The 15,046-nt window shown below is 38.1% G+C and overlaps 1 non-coding gene across 1 annotated transcript; it reads right to left on the bottom strand.

Moving 5' to 3' along the window:
- Positions 1-14,502: 14,502 nt before the first annotated feature.
- On the bottom strand, positions 14,503-14,615 carry LOC120364473 (small nucleolar RNA SNORA77). Its single transcript, XR_005579725.1, has one exon. It is a non-coding gene; the product is annotated as a small nucleolar RNA SNORA77 (small nucleolar RNA).
- Between the last annotated feature and the right edge of the window lie 431 nt (positions 14,616-15,046).

The raw sequence follows: 15,046 nt of genomic DNA, 5'->3' as shown, positions 1-15,046 counted from the left end.
CTAACAAGGATGCAATGACCACTGTCTTGGACCAAGAAGACAACAGCCACTCAGTAAGGATGACAAAACGTAAAAATGGAAGGTATATGTGGACTTCTTGGAACACAGCAGCCATATCATTCTTGGCCTGTCTCGAGCTGGTTTTGTATGAAAGAGAAATAAACCTTTAGCTTCTTTTATTTGGGGTATTATATTACTTACAGCCAAATGTGATCCTCAATAATAAGTTTCTGTGGCCAACATTATAGTATCTCTAATAGGAATAAAATGGGGTGATAACTAAATTTAATAGTTATTGTTTTTGCATTGTGTCAGATGTTGCTACCATTTCCATTACATTTTCTCATTTACTTCTCTCAAAAACTTTTAGAGATATTATCATCTTTAATTTTACAGATGAGAAAACCAAAATGCAGGTAGTTTTTTTTTTTTTTAATTGCGAGAGATCACACTCATAGAAACTGGTAAAGCTGGTATTGGATCCCTCATCAGTCTGACTCCAAAGTTCTTGCATGCTTGTAACTACTGTGATGGAACAGTTGGCTGATACTACATTTTCATGCATGCAGTGAACGTGATTCTGTAGTCTCCTCTGGAGTCATATAACCTTGCCCAAACCTTTATAAATAGATCCTTCACTTAACTTCCTTCAATTCACAGAGACTGCCATATTTTTACCTGACCAATACACCTGTTCTTTTAGGTGGCTTTCTTTAACTTTACTTTCTCCAGAAAGTAGCATGAGAATTATTTCTGTAATGCCTTTTGCTAATCATAAAGAATGTTTATGCTTTCTTTTTTTTTTTTTAAATCACTTATCTGACCCAACCCACTGTTGCTTCTCTATATAAGGCGAGAAAGTGAGAAAAATTGATTAAGGGCATCTCTATGGGTTCTTAGGATAAAACCCTTTGATTAGCAGGTCTGCTATCAAAGGTAGTGTTCCACCTGATCTTAAATGTTTTTCCTCCCATTAAACTTCTAACCAGATGTTACTACTTAAGTATGACTAGAAATATATAAACAAATTTCTCTTTGAAACAGCCTGAGAATTGAGAAGTAGACACAGTAATTTTGTCTGTCCTTCAATACTTCCTTTGGGAATCTGCTACCTTCTGACAAAATTGAATGTAGAAAGAGAAAGGGCTCAAGCTATGGGAAGAGTCAGACATAAGTGTCAATTAATAGAACCTTTCAAGGAATTGGCATTCTAAAAAAATTGCTTAAAAGACTGCATTTGGTGAGACCATAATGCAAACAGAGGAACCAACTCTGAGTGATCAACAATGGAAAAGGACAACAGATTTCTCTGTAGTTTAGCAGTAATGCAAGTCCTGTTTTCCTGCCTGGCAAAGACCACAAGGTATGAAATTTATTCCCCAAAAAATTATTAGGAAAGAGAATGAGGAAAAGACATATAGTATGTTAGTATCTGCAGTAAATGAAGGAAGGAGTTAAGACTTGGCCAGAGACTGCTACTCGACATAGCAGAAGAGTAACTGAGACAGGTCTAAAGGAACATGAGATATCACCAGTAGCCAGAGGAAGAGATGCAGAAATACAGCTGATCTGAAAAGTTAAAAAATAATAATAAATAAAATTACACCCTTGATCTTGACCACTCACAACCAATTAGATTCATCTTATAGCCTGCCTAATATTTAGTAATATAACTCACACATGTTTATTTGTGCCTGCTCTACAAAACTATAGATTTGCCGGGCATGGTGGCTCACACCTGTAATCCCAGCACTTTGGGAGGCAGAGGTGGGTAGATCACCTGAGGTCAGGAGTTTGAGACCAGCCTAACCAACATGAAGAAATCCCATCTTTTAAAATAAATAAATAATTTTTTTAAAAAAAACTATAGATTTAGCTTTCCTTTTTTGTTGTTTTTTCTTTTTGTTTTACAACTGTGTTAGGCTAGACTTATGCATGAATAGTATATGATGGAATATATATCAGTGAATACAAATATTGGTTGATCTTTTCAGGTATATAATTTTTGAACATTAAGATGCTGCATGGAAAATAGGCAATATCAATGGTAGAACAAAATGAGTTAGAATATGGAGTAAGCCTTTTGATGATACCAAGTTTCAGCCAAACAAAAATAATCTATTTACATTTTTACATTTGGCCTGCTCTAAAGGTCAATATTCTTTCAAAAATTTGAAAGGATATTGAATCTATTGAACTGGACCTCCATGGAGAGGCCTAGCATACAGATTTGAAGTTATCAGAATTTGGATATTATTTGCAACCAGGAGAATAAATTGAGATGCTCTTTGAAGAGTATTTTTTTAAAAACAAAAATAGTGTGAAATCCAAAGCTCTGAGAAACTTCAACTTTTACAAATTAAATAGAGGAGATGGAGTCAGCAAAGGAGACTGAACAGAAGTAACCCATGAAGAGAATCACCTGACCCCAGGAGGCAGATGTTTCAGTGAGCCAAAATCTCACCACTGCACTCCAACCTGGGCAATAGAGACAGACTCTGAGAAAAAAAGAAAAGAAAAGAAGGAAGGAAGGAAGGAAGGAAGGAAGGAAGGAAGGAAGGAAGGAAAAAAAAAAAGTGACCCATAAGGTAGAAGCAAATGGCATCTCAGGAGCCAGGAGAAGAAAGTATTTCAAGAAGATGTGGTCAACCAATTTGACTACTGCTGAGAAATGGAATAAGAAGAAAATTAAACAGAAAAGAACACATTGAATTTGGCAACTTGTAAGTTTTTGGTACTTTGAGAAGAATAATTTCAGCAGAATGGTAGATATTAAGTTTAGAATGGGAGAAAGTGATATGAAAGTAGCATACGTAAATAGACTTTTGAGACTTTTGATTGTGAAGAGAACGTAAGAATGGGCAGTAACTAGAGGGTTAAGGGAGGGTTTTTGTTTAATTTCAATGGAAGTTACCAGATTTTCCAGTAGAGAGGGAGAGGTTTACGATTCAATAGATTCAATAGAGAAAGAAGGAATAAGCAAAGGAGTGGAGGCCTTGATAGAACAAGGAAGAGAGATGGATGGGAAGCAGACCATATATGTCCAGACTGATTTTTGATTGGTTGAGCGGGTGCAGGGAGGAGACAAGATATATTAGCTAACATTTATTGATCACTTTCAATGTGTCGTGTCCTGTCCAAGTGTCTTACATGTATTAATGTGTTTCATCTTCATAACAAACTCTTTAAGTAGGTACCCATAATCATTCCTGTTAAACAAATGAGTGTCTAGGGTCACAACTGGTAAGGGAAAGAGCTCACGCTCTTAACCACTGGAGGTCAGTAAAATTGGTTTTGAGAAGATAAGAATTTCCCATGTTCTCATATCTTCTATTTCTCCAGTGAAATAGAAATATTTTATAATCCTAGAAGGGAGGTCACACATCAGAAAATGTAAAATGTTCATTTGTGTTTGGTGTCATGTATTTAAATAGTTAGCAGAAAAAAAGCCTAGTCTGGAGTCAGATTAACACAGTGGAAAACCTGGCTTTGCTACTTAGCAGTAGTGTGAACTTGGACACGTGACTACAGCGCTCTAATCCCTGGGTTTTCACCATAAATGGGGATAATTATACCCACCTCACTAGATTGTTGTGAGGAATATATAGGATCATTTTTAGCATTGTATCTTGGCCATTTATACTAGCTATAAATGTTGCTTTTTATTACTACTCCAAAAGTTATTATTATTATTATTGCTCTGCTCTGCCCAGTTTTGTGATTTTCTATGTTGGTACATGGCTTCAGGCCCAGAGAAGATAGAGGGTTATGGATTTTTTCTTTTTTTAGATGAGCGTAATGGAGGGAGAGAATGGCAAAAAAAATGAGAGTAGTGACTAGAGAATAATAGCGTACTTTAAATAGTCAACACATTGTGTTTTAGCATTCAACCAAAAAAGAATTAGAAATCTACCTAATTGTATTAAATTGCTGTGCTTGACAAACTCCTATTTCAAAGTAATAACTTACAAAAATGACATTTTCACTATTTCACGTTTAGTACACACCATAAACATTATACTTCTAAGCCTTGATTAGGTGCAAATGTTAAGGACATTAATCTTTTTTTATTATAAAAATATAAATTATGTTAAAGTATTATAAACTCATTATAAGATGATTTTCCCCAGTAAGGCATTGCTGAAATCTAAATGTTTACAATCAGTCAAGTGTTGACCAGCGCTTAAATTCAACTTTCTATTCCCACTTAAATTAAAATCCAGGCCAGGTGCAGTAGTAATTCACACCTGCAATCGCAACTCTTTATGAGGCAGAGGCAGAAGGAACACATGAGGTCAGGGGTTCGAGACCAGCCTGGACAACATAACAAGATCCCCTCTCTACAAAAGAATAATAATAATAATTTTAAAAATTAAAATTTAGGCCAAGTGCAGTGGCTCACACCTGTAATGCCAGCACTTTGAGAAGCTGAGTCGGGCAGATTGCCTGAGCTTAGGAGATCGAGACCAGCCTGGGAAACATGGCGAAACCCTGTCTCTATAGAAAATACGAAAAAAAAAAAAAAAAAAAAATCCTGGGCATGGTGGCATGTGCCTGTGGTCCTAGCTACTTGAGAGGCTGAGGTGGGAGAAGAGCTTGAGGTGGAGATTGCAGTGAGCTGAGACTGCACCACTGCACTTTACCTCAGTGACAAAGTAAGACCCTGTCTCCAAAAAAAAAAAAAAAAAAATCCAGTGTTACTTAACTACAGTCATACAAACTAAGCTGTAAAATCCTGTTTTTCTGCTTTAAAACTGTGAACATAGCTGCCCCGCCTAGACTGTTTGCATATTAAAGTTTTACCACTTCATCGATTATTTTTAATTGCTTCAACTCATAACTCTTAGCACAAACCTTTAGAATCAGAATTTATTTACATTTTCTACAACTACTTTTTACATTTTTTATATTCCCAATGGTCTTCATTTGTGCTGTATTTGAAATGAAAGGACGAACAATTTACTTTTAGTTTGTGAAGAGAGGAAACCCACATTTCCTACCTAGTGTCCAATTTATTTATTTCATATCATTGATTCTACATGTAAAATATTAGGAACACATTAATGCAGACTTTAGCATTACATATGAATGTATAAATACTTTCTTAAGTCACATTTTACTTATAGACTTGTTTGACTTGAGCAGTAAACATTTGTAAGCTGATTTAAATAAAAATAGTTATGCTATCTAATATAGTAGCCGAAAGTGCTAGTAGTTCTGTTATCTACTATATTAGCTAAAAATGCACCTGCTACATTACAAACTATGGAACTTCCAAGCATTAGAAGAGAACTTTGGCTGTGCAATCCTGGAAATAACAGAATTAGCGTGGCCCACCCTCGTGTTTCAAAAGACAGTGAAAGACATAAAGCCCATGAATTGAATCAGAAGAAATAAATGAAGTGAGCCTCTCATTTTTATTCATTTTCCCTGTGGAGTCAAAACAGAAATAAAAACAAACTGAAATTATTTTTTCTTTATGCTGGTATTGGCCTAATTAATTCTTGGTTACAAGGTGTCTAATTAGCATTTTTTTTTTTTTTTTTTTGAGATGAAGTCTTTGCTCTGTTGCCAGGCTGGCGTGCAGTGGCACGATCTTGGCTCACTGCAACCTCCACCTCCTGGGTTCAAGCGATTTTCTTGCCTCAGCCTCCCGAGTAGCTGGGACTACAGGCACGTGCCATCATGCCCAGCTATTTTTTTGTATTTTTAGTACAGATAGGATTTCACCATGTTGGCCAGGATGGTCTTGATCTCTTGGCCTCATGATCTGCCCGCCTCAGCCTCCCAAAGAGCTGGGATTGCAGGCATGAGCCACCGAGCCCTGTTCCTAATTAGCTTTGAGTAATTGTTCTCTTGTACAAATCTACTGAAGCTGTGCATCCTATCCATAAAATATATACAAATATTTTAGTAAAATTTTAAATAGTTTATGGTTTCATTAAGACTATATAAAACTCCAGAGACCCTGGATTTGGGACCACTCTGCATTGTAATCAGTCTATCGAAAATGACATAATTAGAGCAATTGTATACCCCAGTAATCATGTGCTAAGCATCCAGGTTTAATCTGACATAAATGTCAAAAAGAAAACTTTTTATGCAGGGCTCAGTGGCTCATGCCTGTAATCCCAGCACTTTGGGAGGCCAAGGAAGGTGATCATCTGAGGTCAGGAGTTCGAGACCAGCCTGGCCAACATGGTAAAACCCTGTCTCTACTAAAAATACAAAAATTAGCTGGGTACGGTAGCCAGCGCCAGTAATGCCAGCTACTCGGGAGGCTGAGACATGAGAATTGCTTGAACCCAGGAGGTGGAGATTGCAGGGAACGAAGATCACACCACTGCATTCCAGCCAGGGCAACAGAGCAAGACTCTGTCTCAAAAATAAATAAATAAATAATAAAAACCCACAACTTTTTAGAACATCATCTGGAGCTGTAAAAGAGCCTCTTTCCTGATGAGTTCAATGCATCACCCTGTGGCAATTCTTCCACGGCTGTAATAGGGTAGCCTCTGTTACCAACATTTATTAGGAATAAATATCCCATTGTAGATCAATTACTCTCTTTATCTGCCTCCCTCTAGCTGCCAAGACCTTTGGCACCTCCAACAGAAGGTGGGAAGTAGAACTGAAAACATGAGGCTGAAATTGTTTTGTTTTGCTTTCGTTTGAACACCTTGACTACAGCTTCGGGTAAAAGAAGAAATGGAAACTACTGTTTAGCAAAAAGTCTTTTAATGGTCTGCAAGTTATCATTTGTCTACACATCCCTTTCTCTTATTGTTATAAGTAATACAAGGTTGGATGCTTCCTTAATGAAATGTACAGTGTTTTAAAGAAATCCCGTGGCTTCTGCACATTACATAAGCCATAGTTAGTTTGCCTCAGAATGATTGCAGAAATACTGTAAATTTAGTCTCAGAAACTGGCTGCTAAAGTAGGCCCAGCCAGCTTTTCAGCTTTCAACACTGCTCTGTGTAAAATAGCACATTTGGAAATCTGTTGCTAGTACACCCTATTGACATATCATACCCTCTTCCTAAGAAGTAAAACTTAACAAGAAGAAGCATAAGATATGTGAGAGGATCACAAAAACGAAAGGAGAAGCAACAGGTTCTAAAAATACTGAGACATTCATGTCTTTGAGTGTTGACAATGTTCTCTCATTAGCAAAATACCTCTTCTCTTGATTTCAATGCTAGCTGGCAAACTCCCATTCCATGTGTGTACAACTGGCCTCTGTTTCATTTTGCTTTTGTTTTTGTGAGGAAAAAGTTAATACGAAGTAAATATCGCCACTGCCACCATCATTATTTAATGTTAAATATCAGTTTGACCCAAAGCAATGGACTTGACTACAATTATCAGAGTTAGCTAAGCTGCCTCAGATTTTTTTGTGGAACAAGGTCATGTGAAAATATAATCAAACACTGCACTAGAAATAAGAGATTTTTTTTTCCTTCTCTCCATGATAGACAGATTAGCTTAATTCATATGAAATTATTTCTTTTTCTCTTTATGTCCTTTTCATTTCAAGAGTTGTTTCTACCTTTAGCAAGAAGGGTTTTTTTGTTTTTTTGTTTTGTTTTGTTTTGTTTTGAGACGGAGTTTCCCTCTGCCGCATAGGCTGTAGCGCAGTGGCGATAGCTTCTCACTGCAAACTCTGTCTCCTGCCTCAGGGTTCAAACAATTATCCTGCCTTAGCCTCCCAAGCAGCTGGGACTACAGGCACCTGTACCACCCTGCCCAGATAATTTTTGTATTTTTAGTAGGAACGAGTTTTCTCCATGTTGGCCAGGCTGGTCTCAAACTCCTGACCTCAGGGGATCTGCCTGCCTCTCCCTCCCAAAGTTATGGGATTACAGACATGAGCCACCACATCTGGCCTTTTAAAAAACCTTTTATTACAGAGAATTTCAAACATGAAAAGGGTAAATAGAAGAGTATATTAACTTCCCACGTAATGATCACCCAGCTTTGGCACTTAATGACATTTTTCCAAATCTGAATGTAAAGGGTTAGTTTGTCCGTAATCTAAACCAGAGCTTTTTATTTATGCAAAAGTAAAAAATTAGAAAAAAATAACATAAGTACAGTTAAAAACTCTTTTTTTCTTTTCTTTCTGTTTTTTTTTTTTTTTTTTTTTTTAAGACAGAATCTCACTCTGGTGCCCAAATTGGAGTGCAGTGGTGCAATATCAGCTCACTGCAACCTCCACATGCCAGGTTCCAAAGATTCTCATGCCTCAACCTCCCAAGTAGCTGGGACTACAGATGCACACCACTACTCCCAGTTAGATTTTTTTTTTTTAAAGATAGGGCCTTGCTATGTTGCTCGGCCTGGAAGACAATGGCTATTCATAGGCTCACTGCAGCTTCTAATTCTTAGCCACCAGCAGTCCTCCCTCTTCAGCCTCCCAAATAGCTGGGACTACAGGTGTGCCAAGCTAGACATTTTCACATTTCTTTTTTTTTTTTTCGAGAGGGCTTTTTTTTTTTTTTTTTTTTTTTTAAAGAATAAAGAAGAGGAAGAAAGAGAAAGAGGAAGAAGGAGAGAGGATGGGGGTATTGCTTTATTGCCCGGGCTAGAATGCAGTCTAAATATGGGTATGCCTATAATTGTCCTTAATAATGGAGACATGAAAGAAAATGAGGGAAGAGAACAGCAAACAAGGAGCCAACCAAGATTTCTTTTAAACTTCTAAGTTGATATGATGTGGTACTGATAAGAGTGTATATTTTGTATATTTAAAGTGCAGAGTTCTATAAATGTTAATTACATTTACTTGTTCCAGATCTGAGTTCAAGTCCTGAATATCGTTGTTAATTTTCTGTCTCATTGATCTGTCTAATATTAATGTTGAAGTCTCCCACTATTATTGTGTGGGAGTCTAAGTCTCTTTATAAGTCTTGTATGTCTGCGTATTCCTGTATTGGGTGCGTATATATTTAGGATCTTTAGCTCTTCTTGTTGTTGCATTGATCCTTTTATCATTATATAATGTCCTTCTTTGCTTCTTTTGATCTTTGTTGCTTAATTGTAACTTCTGCTTTTTATTTATTTATTTTAGCTCTCTGTTTGGTTGGTAAATCTTTCTCCATCCCTTGTTTGGAGTCTTTGTGTATCCTCGAATGTGAGATGGATCTGGATGCAGCATACTGATGGGTTTTAGTTTTTTATTCAAATTGCCTGTCTTTGGATTGGGGGATTTAGTCAATTTAAATTTAGAATTAATAATAATATATGTGAGTTTAATACTGCCATTAGCTGACTATTTTGTCCATTAGTTGATGTAAATTCTTCATTATATTGATGCTCTTTTTGATAATTTTTTTAGAAAGGCTGATACTGTTTGTTCCTTTCATATGTGTAGTGGTTCTTTCAGAAGCACTTGTAAAGCAGGCCTGGTGGTGATAAAATCTCTGAGTGCTTGCTTATTCACAAAAAACTTTATTTTTCCTTCACATGTGAAGCTTAGTTTGGCTGGATGTGAAATTCTGGGTTGAAAGTTCTTTTCTTTAAGGATGTTGAATATTGGCCCCCACTCTCTTCTGGCTTGTAGGGTTTCTGCTGAGAGATCTGCTGTAAGTCTGATAGGCTTCCCTTTGTGGGTAACCTGACCTTTCTCTCTGGCTGCCCTTAGTATTTTCTCCTTCATTTCAACCCTGGTGAATCTGACGATTATGTGCCTTGGAGTTGCTCTTCTTGAGGAATATCTCTGTGGTGTTCTCTGTATTACCTGGAGTTGAATATTATCCTGCCTTACTAGGCTGGGAAAATTTTCCTGAATAATGTCCTGAAGCGTATTTTCCAGCTTGGATTCATTCTCTTCGTCATATTCAGGTACACCGATCAAGCGTAGATTAGGTCTTTTCACATAGTCCCATATTTCTTGGAGACTTTGCTCGTTCCTTTTTATCCTATTTTCTCTAATCTTGTCTTCTTGTTTTATTTCATTGAGTTGGTCTTCGACCTCTGATATTCTTTCTTCTGCTTGATCAATTCGGCTGTTAAAACTTGTGCATACTTCACGAAGTTCTCCTATTGTGTTTTTCAGCTCCATCAATTCACTTATATTCCTCTCTAAATTGTGTATTCTTGTTAACATTTCGTCAAATCTTTTTTCAAAGTTCTTAGTTGCTTTAGATTGGGTTAAAACAAGTTCTTTTAATTCACAAAAGTTTCTCATTATCCACATTTTGAAGCCTGCTTCTGTAATTGGAACACACTCGTTCTCCATCAAGCCTTGTTCCGTTGCTGATGAGGAACTGTGATCCCCCGCTGAGGGAGAGGCGTTCTGATCTTGGGCATTCTCAGCCTTTTTTGGCCGTTTTCCTCCCTTCGTTATAAATTTATCCATCTGTGGTCTTTGAATTCACCGTCTTTGTAATTAGGTTTCTGAGTGGACGTCCAACTTACTGATTCTCAGCGCCGAAATCTGAGCAACCCACTGCACCGACCAAATCAGCGGCGTTAAGATTAATGGTGCTTTTCTGACTCTGCACCAAGAACCGTCGCTCCAAGGCGCCGGCAAAACCGCCTCGCCGGTCACAAGAGTCGCGCTGGCGACCCGTGGGGCTCCTCCGCTGGGAATCTCCTGGTGCGTGAGCAACAAGAATTCATGTGAAGGTGTGGCGTCCTCTCATTCTTTGCGCTTTCAGTGGGAGCTACAATCCTGAGCTGTTAGTGATCAGCCATCTTGGATCTCTCTCCCACATTTCTTAATGGTAATTTTTATCAACATTTAAAAAAGAGGAGATGATAATAATAAATATCAAAGTGACACTCTTGGCAATAGCCAAACCAAGGGGTAAAACATGACTATCAAACTGAAGCTAAGCTGACAGCATGTAATTATATGAGTTGTGCTTCCTAAATCCTGATTTTTTCCAGAAGCAAATGAAGAATTTACCCAGTGCTTTCATTTTGCTGAGTCACCATGTTGAAAGAGAGGAAAATAAACCACTTACTGAGTGAATCACTATTTTTTCTTCTAAGTAATTCACTCTTCTTTAAGAACTGACAAGCATGAAACTACCAGAACTTGTGCTACCTATCCTGTCAACGATAATACTCACCCAGGGATTATAAAAATAATATTAATAATAACATAGATTCGACACAATCTAAACTCTCACAGTAAAAAAGAGTTACAGGAGTTACAGTACACCTACACCAAGAAATTTCTAAGGAATTCTATGCCAACGAAAGATAACGTAGGTAGGCAGGTCTTAGTAAAAGTAATGTATATCTGCCTCTTTAAAGCGTCCTAGGGTCATAACCAAAAAGATTATGTAATTCAGACAAATGTGCCTTCTGACAGGTATATCTGTTCTTGGTCTGACAAGGGATCAGGACAAGACAGGCATGGTGGTCTCAAGTCCCGGTTGGCCTGCAGACAATGACTAATTGGGCTGGACTTTTAAGGTACAAAATCCAGACTAACTTATGGGAAACAAAATGAAGTTGCCCTTGTGCTGTTTTCCATCTTTTGTGGCACTTTAATGGAAACCAGGCACTGATGAGAGCCCATTACCTAAACCCTCCCATTCACAGATTCTGTGGTGCTGCTCTACTCTTTTAAAGTCCCCAACATTCTTTGCTTTAGCCAAAAATGTAGTGGCACTGACTTCAGAGGGCTTCTTTTTAAATGTGTTTATGTCCAAAAGGTAGATGCAAATGCTCCAGACCCTCCTTTCCCTTTGTTAGCAAGGGTTAGGTCAGCAGGCAGCCTTATATTGTGGAGGAAGGGGTAAAAGGAGTTAGTCTGTTTGGGAGTGGGTCTGGTGGGTCTGGGGTTGGGAAAAGAATAACATTGGTAGTCTTGGTCTTACAGTCAGAATGTGCTGTAAGAAGTTTGCTGATAAGAGAAGGAGGAAGTTCTGCTTCCTTGAAGAGAGCAGAAGGAGAGGACTTATCAGCATTCAGGAAAGCTGTGAGAGAAGATGTGGCACTCCAGAGGCTGGAAACCATTTAAGAGATATGTACTCAGAGTTGAGTGGTGAAGAAGGATTGCTCTCAAAGATGGTGTCACAATTCTGATAAAGGCTGCTCTGACAAAAGGTTTACCCTTATAAGAATAAAGGGCCTGTGTTCTCCCTATGCTTCTAAATCTTGGTTCGTAGGTGATTTAATGGCACTGGGGGTTGCAGTGTTAGGGGGAGTGGTAGAGCTACCAAACCCAAGTAGTCAGCTTTTCCCAGGAGCTGAAGAGGGCTGGGTAGAATCTGCCCTGCTTTTTACCATTCTCTTTATTGACATCTATTCTGCCCCTGTTCATTGGACATTCGCAAACGCTTTCCTGCTCCCTCTCCCAGCAGAGGCAATGTGGAGGGGTAGATGCAGGATGAGTATCTTTAAAACCATGAAAGGGATTTCCCCCATTGTGAGAACGCTTTATAATCTATCCTCATTTGGGAAAATTAAGATATTCTAAACTTAAGAAAATGCTGCCAACTTTAACAGGAAAAAAAAAAGACTAAATTATTTGAAATGTATGTGAATGCACTCTAGTTGTGACGGTAAATAGTTTTAAAAGTCTCCTTTATTTAACCTAACAAGGGGCAAAAATTGTCTGACTTAAGTTTCAGTTGTTTTTATTTCCCCTGGGTATTTTCTCATAATGGTTTGAATGGAGAAATCATAAAGTCCTAAGTTTAGACCTAAAAAAGGCCTCGGAGATAATTTCTTCCCCTTCATTTTATAGATAAGAAATCTCAGGCCTGACATGGTGGCCCACCCCTATAATCTCAACACTTTGGGAGGCCAAGAGAAAAGGATCATTTAAGCCCAGGAGTTGGAGACCAGACTGGGCAACACAGTGAGACCCCCATCTCTAAAAATTAAAAAAAAAAAAGAGAAAGAAATTTGCCAGGTGCAGTGGTGTGCACCTATAGTCCCAGCTACTTAGGAGGCTGAGGCAGAAGAATCCCTTTAGCCTGAGAGTCCAGGTTGCAATGAGCTATGACCTTGCCACTGCACTCCAGCCTAGGTGACAGTGAGATCCTCTCTCAGAAGAAAAGAAAGAAAATAAATCTCAGAAAGGACAAATAGCTAAATGTAGGAAGTCAAAAAGTTGCAGGAGAAACATTTAGTATAGATAATTCATAAAATAAAAATTAGATCCATGAAATGTCGAGTTTATTGTAAAAAATGTCATTGTACTTAACCATATTTTCTCTGCAGATCTGGATATGTGTTTGTTGTCTCTATTTTTGTTGGTTAAAGAATGGATCAAGGTTTTCCAAAACTGTTTTTAGCTGCCACAGTGGAAATCTACAAAAATGGGTAATAGACTATTTTGGGACCATTGTTCAGAAGTACATTTATCTTAGAAATGGTTACCATGGAGATGAGTACATGTTGTGTGACTCTACAGCTTGCAAGTTAGAGTCATCTATGCAACTAAGACATAATTAGCTGTGCATACACACGGATGCACAAGAGCTCATGCACACTTGCACAATAAAGTTATGTTGTTCCTCTTTTTGTAAAACAATAATAAATATAAAAAAAAATAATAAAATTCCACATAGTGCTGACCTTTGGTGGTAGAATGGCTTGCAAACTGTAGACATTTAAAAATGTAATAATGATATAAACCACTTTTTAAAAAATCATAGTCTAAATCAAGTTTAAAGAGTAACAACATACCTAACAAGTAAAATAAATAATGAGAACACATTTCTTAGACATCATTGCTTCTTAAAGTAGAAACATAAAAATAAAAAGGTAAAAAACTCAGAATATATTACAAAAATTTCATGAATTATTTTTCCCAAAGCATTGAATATTGGGCATAGATATTTACCTAGTTTCTCTCTCCCTCTCTAGCTAGTTAGGTACTTGTTTGTTTGTTTGTTTGTTTGTTCTTCATTTCTTTTATCTTTTTTTTTTTTGAGACGGAGTTTCACTCTTGTTACCCAGGCTGGAGTGCAATGGCGCGATCTCGGCTCACCGCAACCTCCGCCTCCTGGGCTCAGGCAATTCTCCTGCCTCAGCCTCCTGAGTAGCTAGGATTACAGGCACGTGCCACCATGCCCAGCTAATTTTTTGCACTTTTAGTAGAGACGGGGTTTCACCATGTTGACCAGGATGGTCTCGATCTCTCGACCTCGTGATCCACCCGCCTCGGCCTCCCAAAGTGCTGGGATTACAGGCTTGAGCCACCGCGCCCGGCCTTTTTTTTTTTTTTTTTTGAGACAGTCTTATTGTGTCCCTCAGGCGGAAGTGTAGTGGCATAATATTGGCTAACTTCAGCCTCCTCCTCCCGACTTCAAACAATTCTCCTGTCTCAGCCTCCTGAGTAGCTGGCGCTACAGGTGGCTAATTTTTCGTAGTTTTAGCAGAGACGGGATTTCACCATGTTAGCCAGGATGGTCTAGATCTGACCTCTTGATCCGCCTGCCTCCGCCTCTCAGAGTGCTGGGATTAAGGCATGAGCCAACACGCCCAGCCTTTTTGCTTCGACTTTTCTTTTTCTTCAGGAATTTTTTTCCCACCTGTGTCCCCAGGCAGTTGCCATCACCCTAGAGAGGTCAAAGTGGCCACAGCACCCTGAAATGCTCACTGGCTGACAGAAAAAGCACCTGCTGGATGCTGAGTAAGTCAGCAAAGAAAACAAATTTTTCAACATGAGTACATTCCCAAGAGCCAGCTACTTTCAGTGATCACTTGTGGAGATCCAAAGGCATACATTCTGATAACGTTAATTTGCTTTAATATTTTTAGCTTTTCTTTCAATTTAATAATGGATATTTTCAAATTTTCAAACAAAAAATGAAAGGCTAGTAAAATTAAGCCCCTCCCATGTACCTGTCACCCAGCTTCAATACTTAACAACATATGGCTAATTCTGTTGGGTTTACAACCCTTTTCCCCCCATCATTTTAAATCAAATGTAAATCATCATAATAACAATTTTTTCGAGTAAATGAGCCTGTCAACAAGAAACTTTTTTTCCTCCACAATTTCGAGGCTTTTTTTTTTTTTCTATTTTCCTTGGAAACTTTAAGGCTTCATTGTGTATAGGGTACAATGTGGG

This window comes from Saimiri boliviensis, chromosome 5, assembly GCF_048565385.1.
Source record: "Saimiri boliviensis isolate mSaiBol1 chromosome 5, mSaiBol1.pri, whole genome shotgun sequence".
NCBI classification, from domain to species: Eukaryota; Metazoa; Chordata; class Mammalia; order Primates; family Cebidae; genus Saimiri; species Saimiri boliviensis.
Note: the sequence above shows the minus strand (reverse complement) of the source record. Positions and strands in the feature narration are given on the sequence as shown.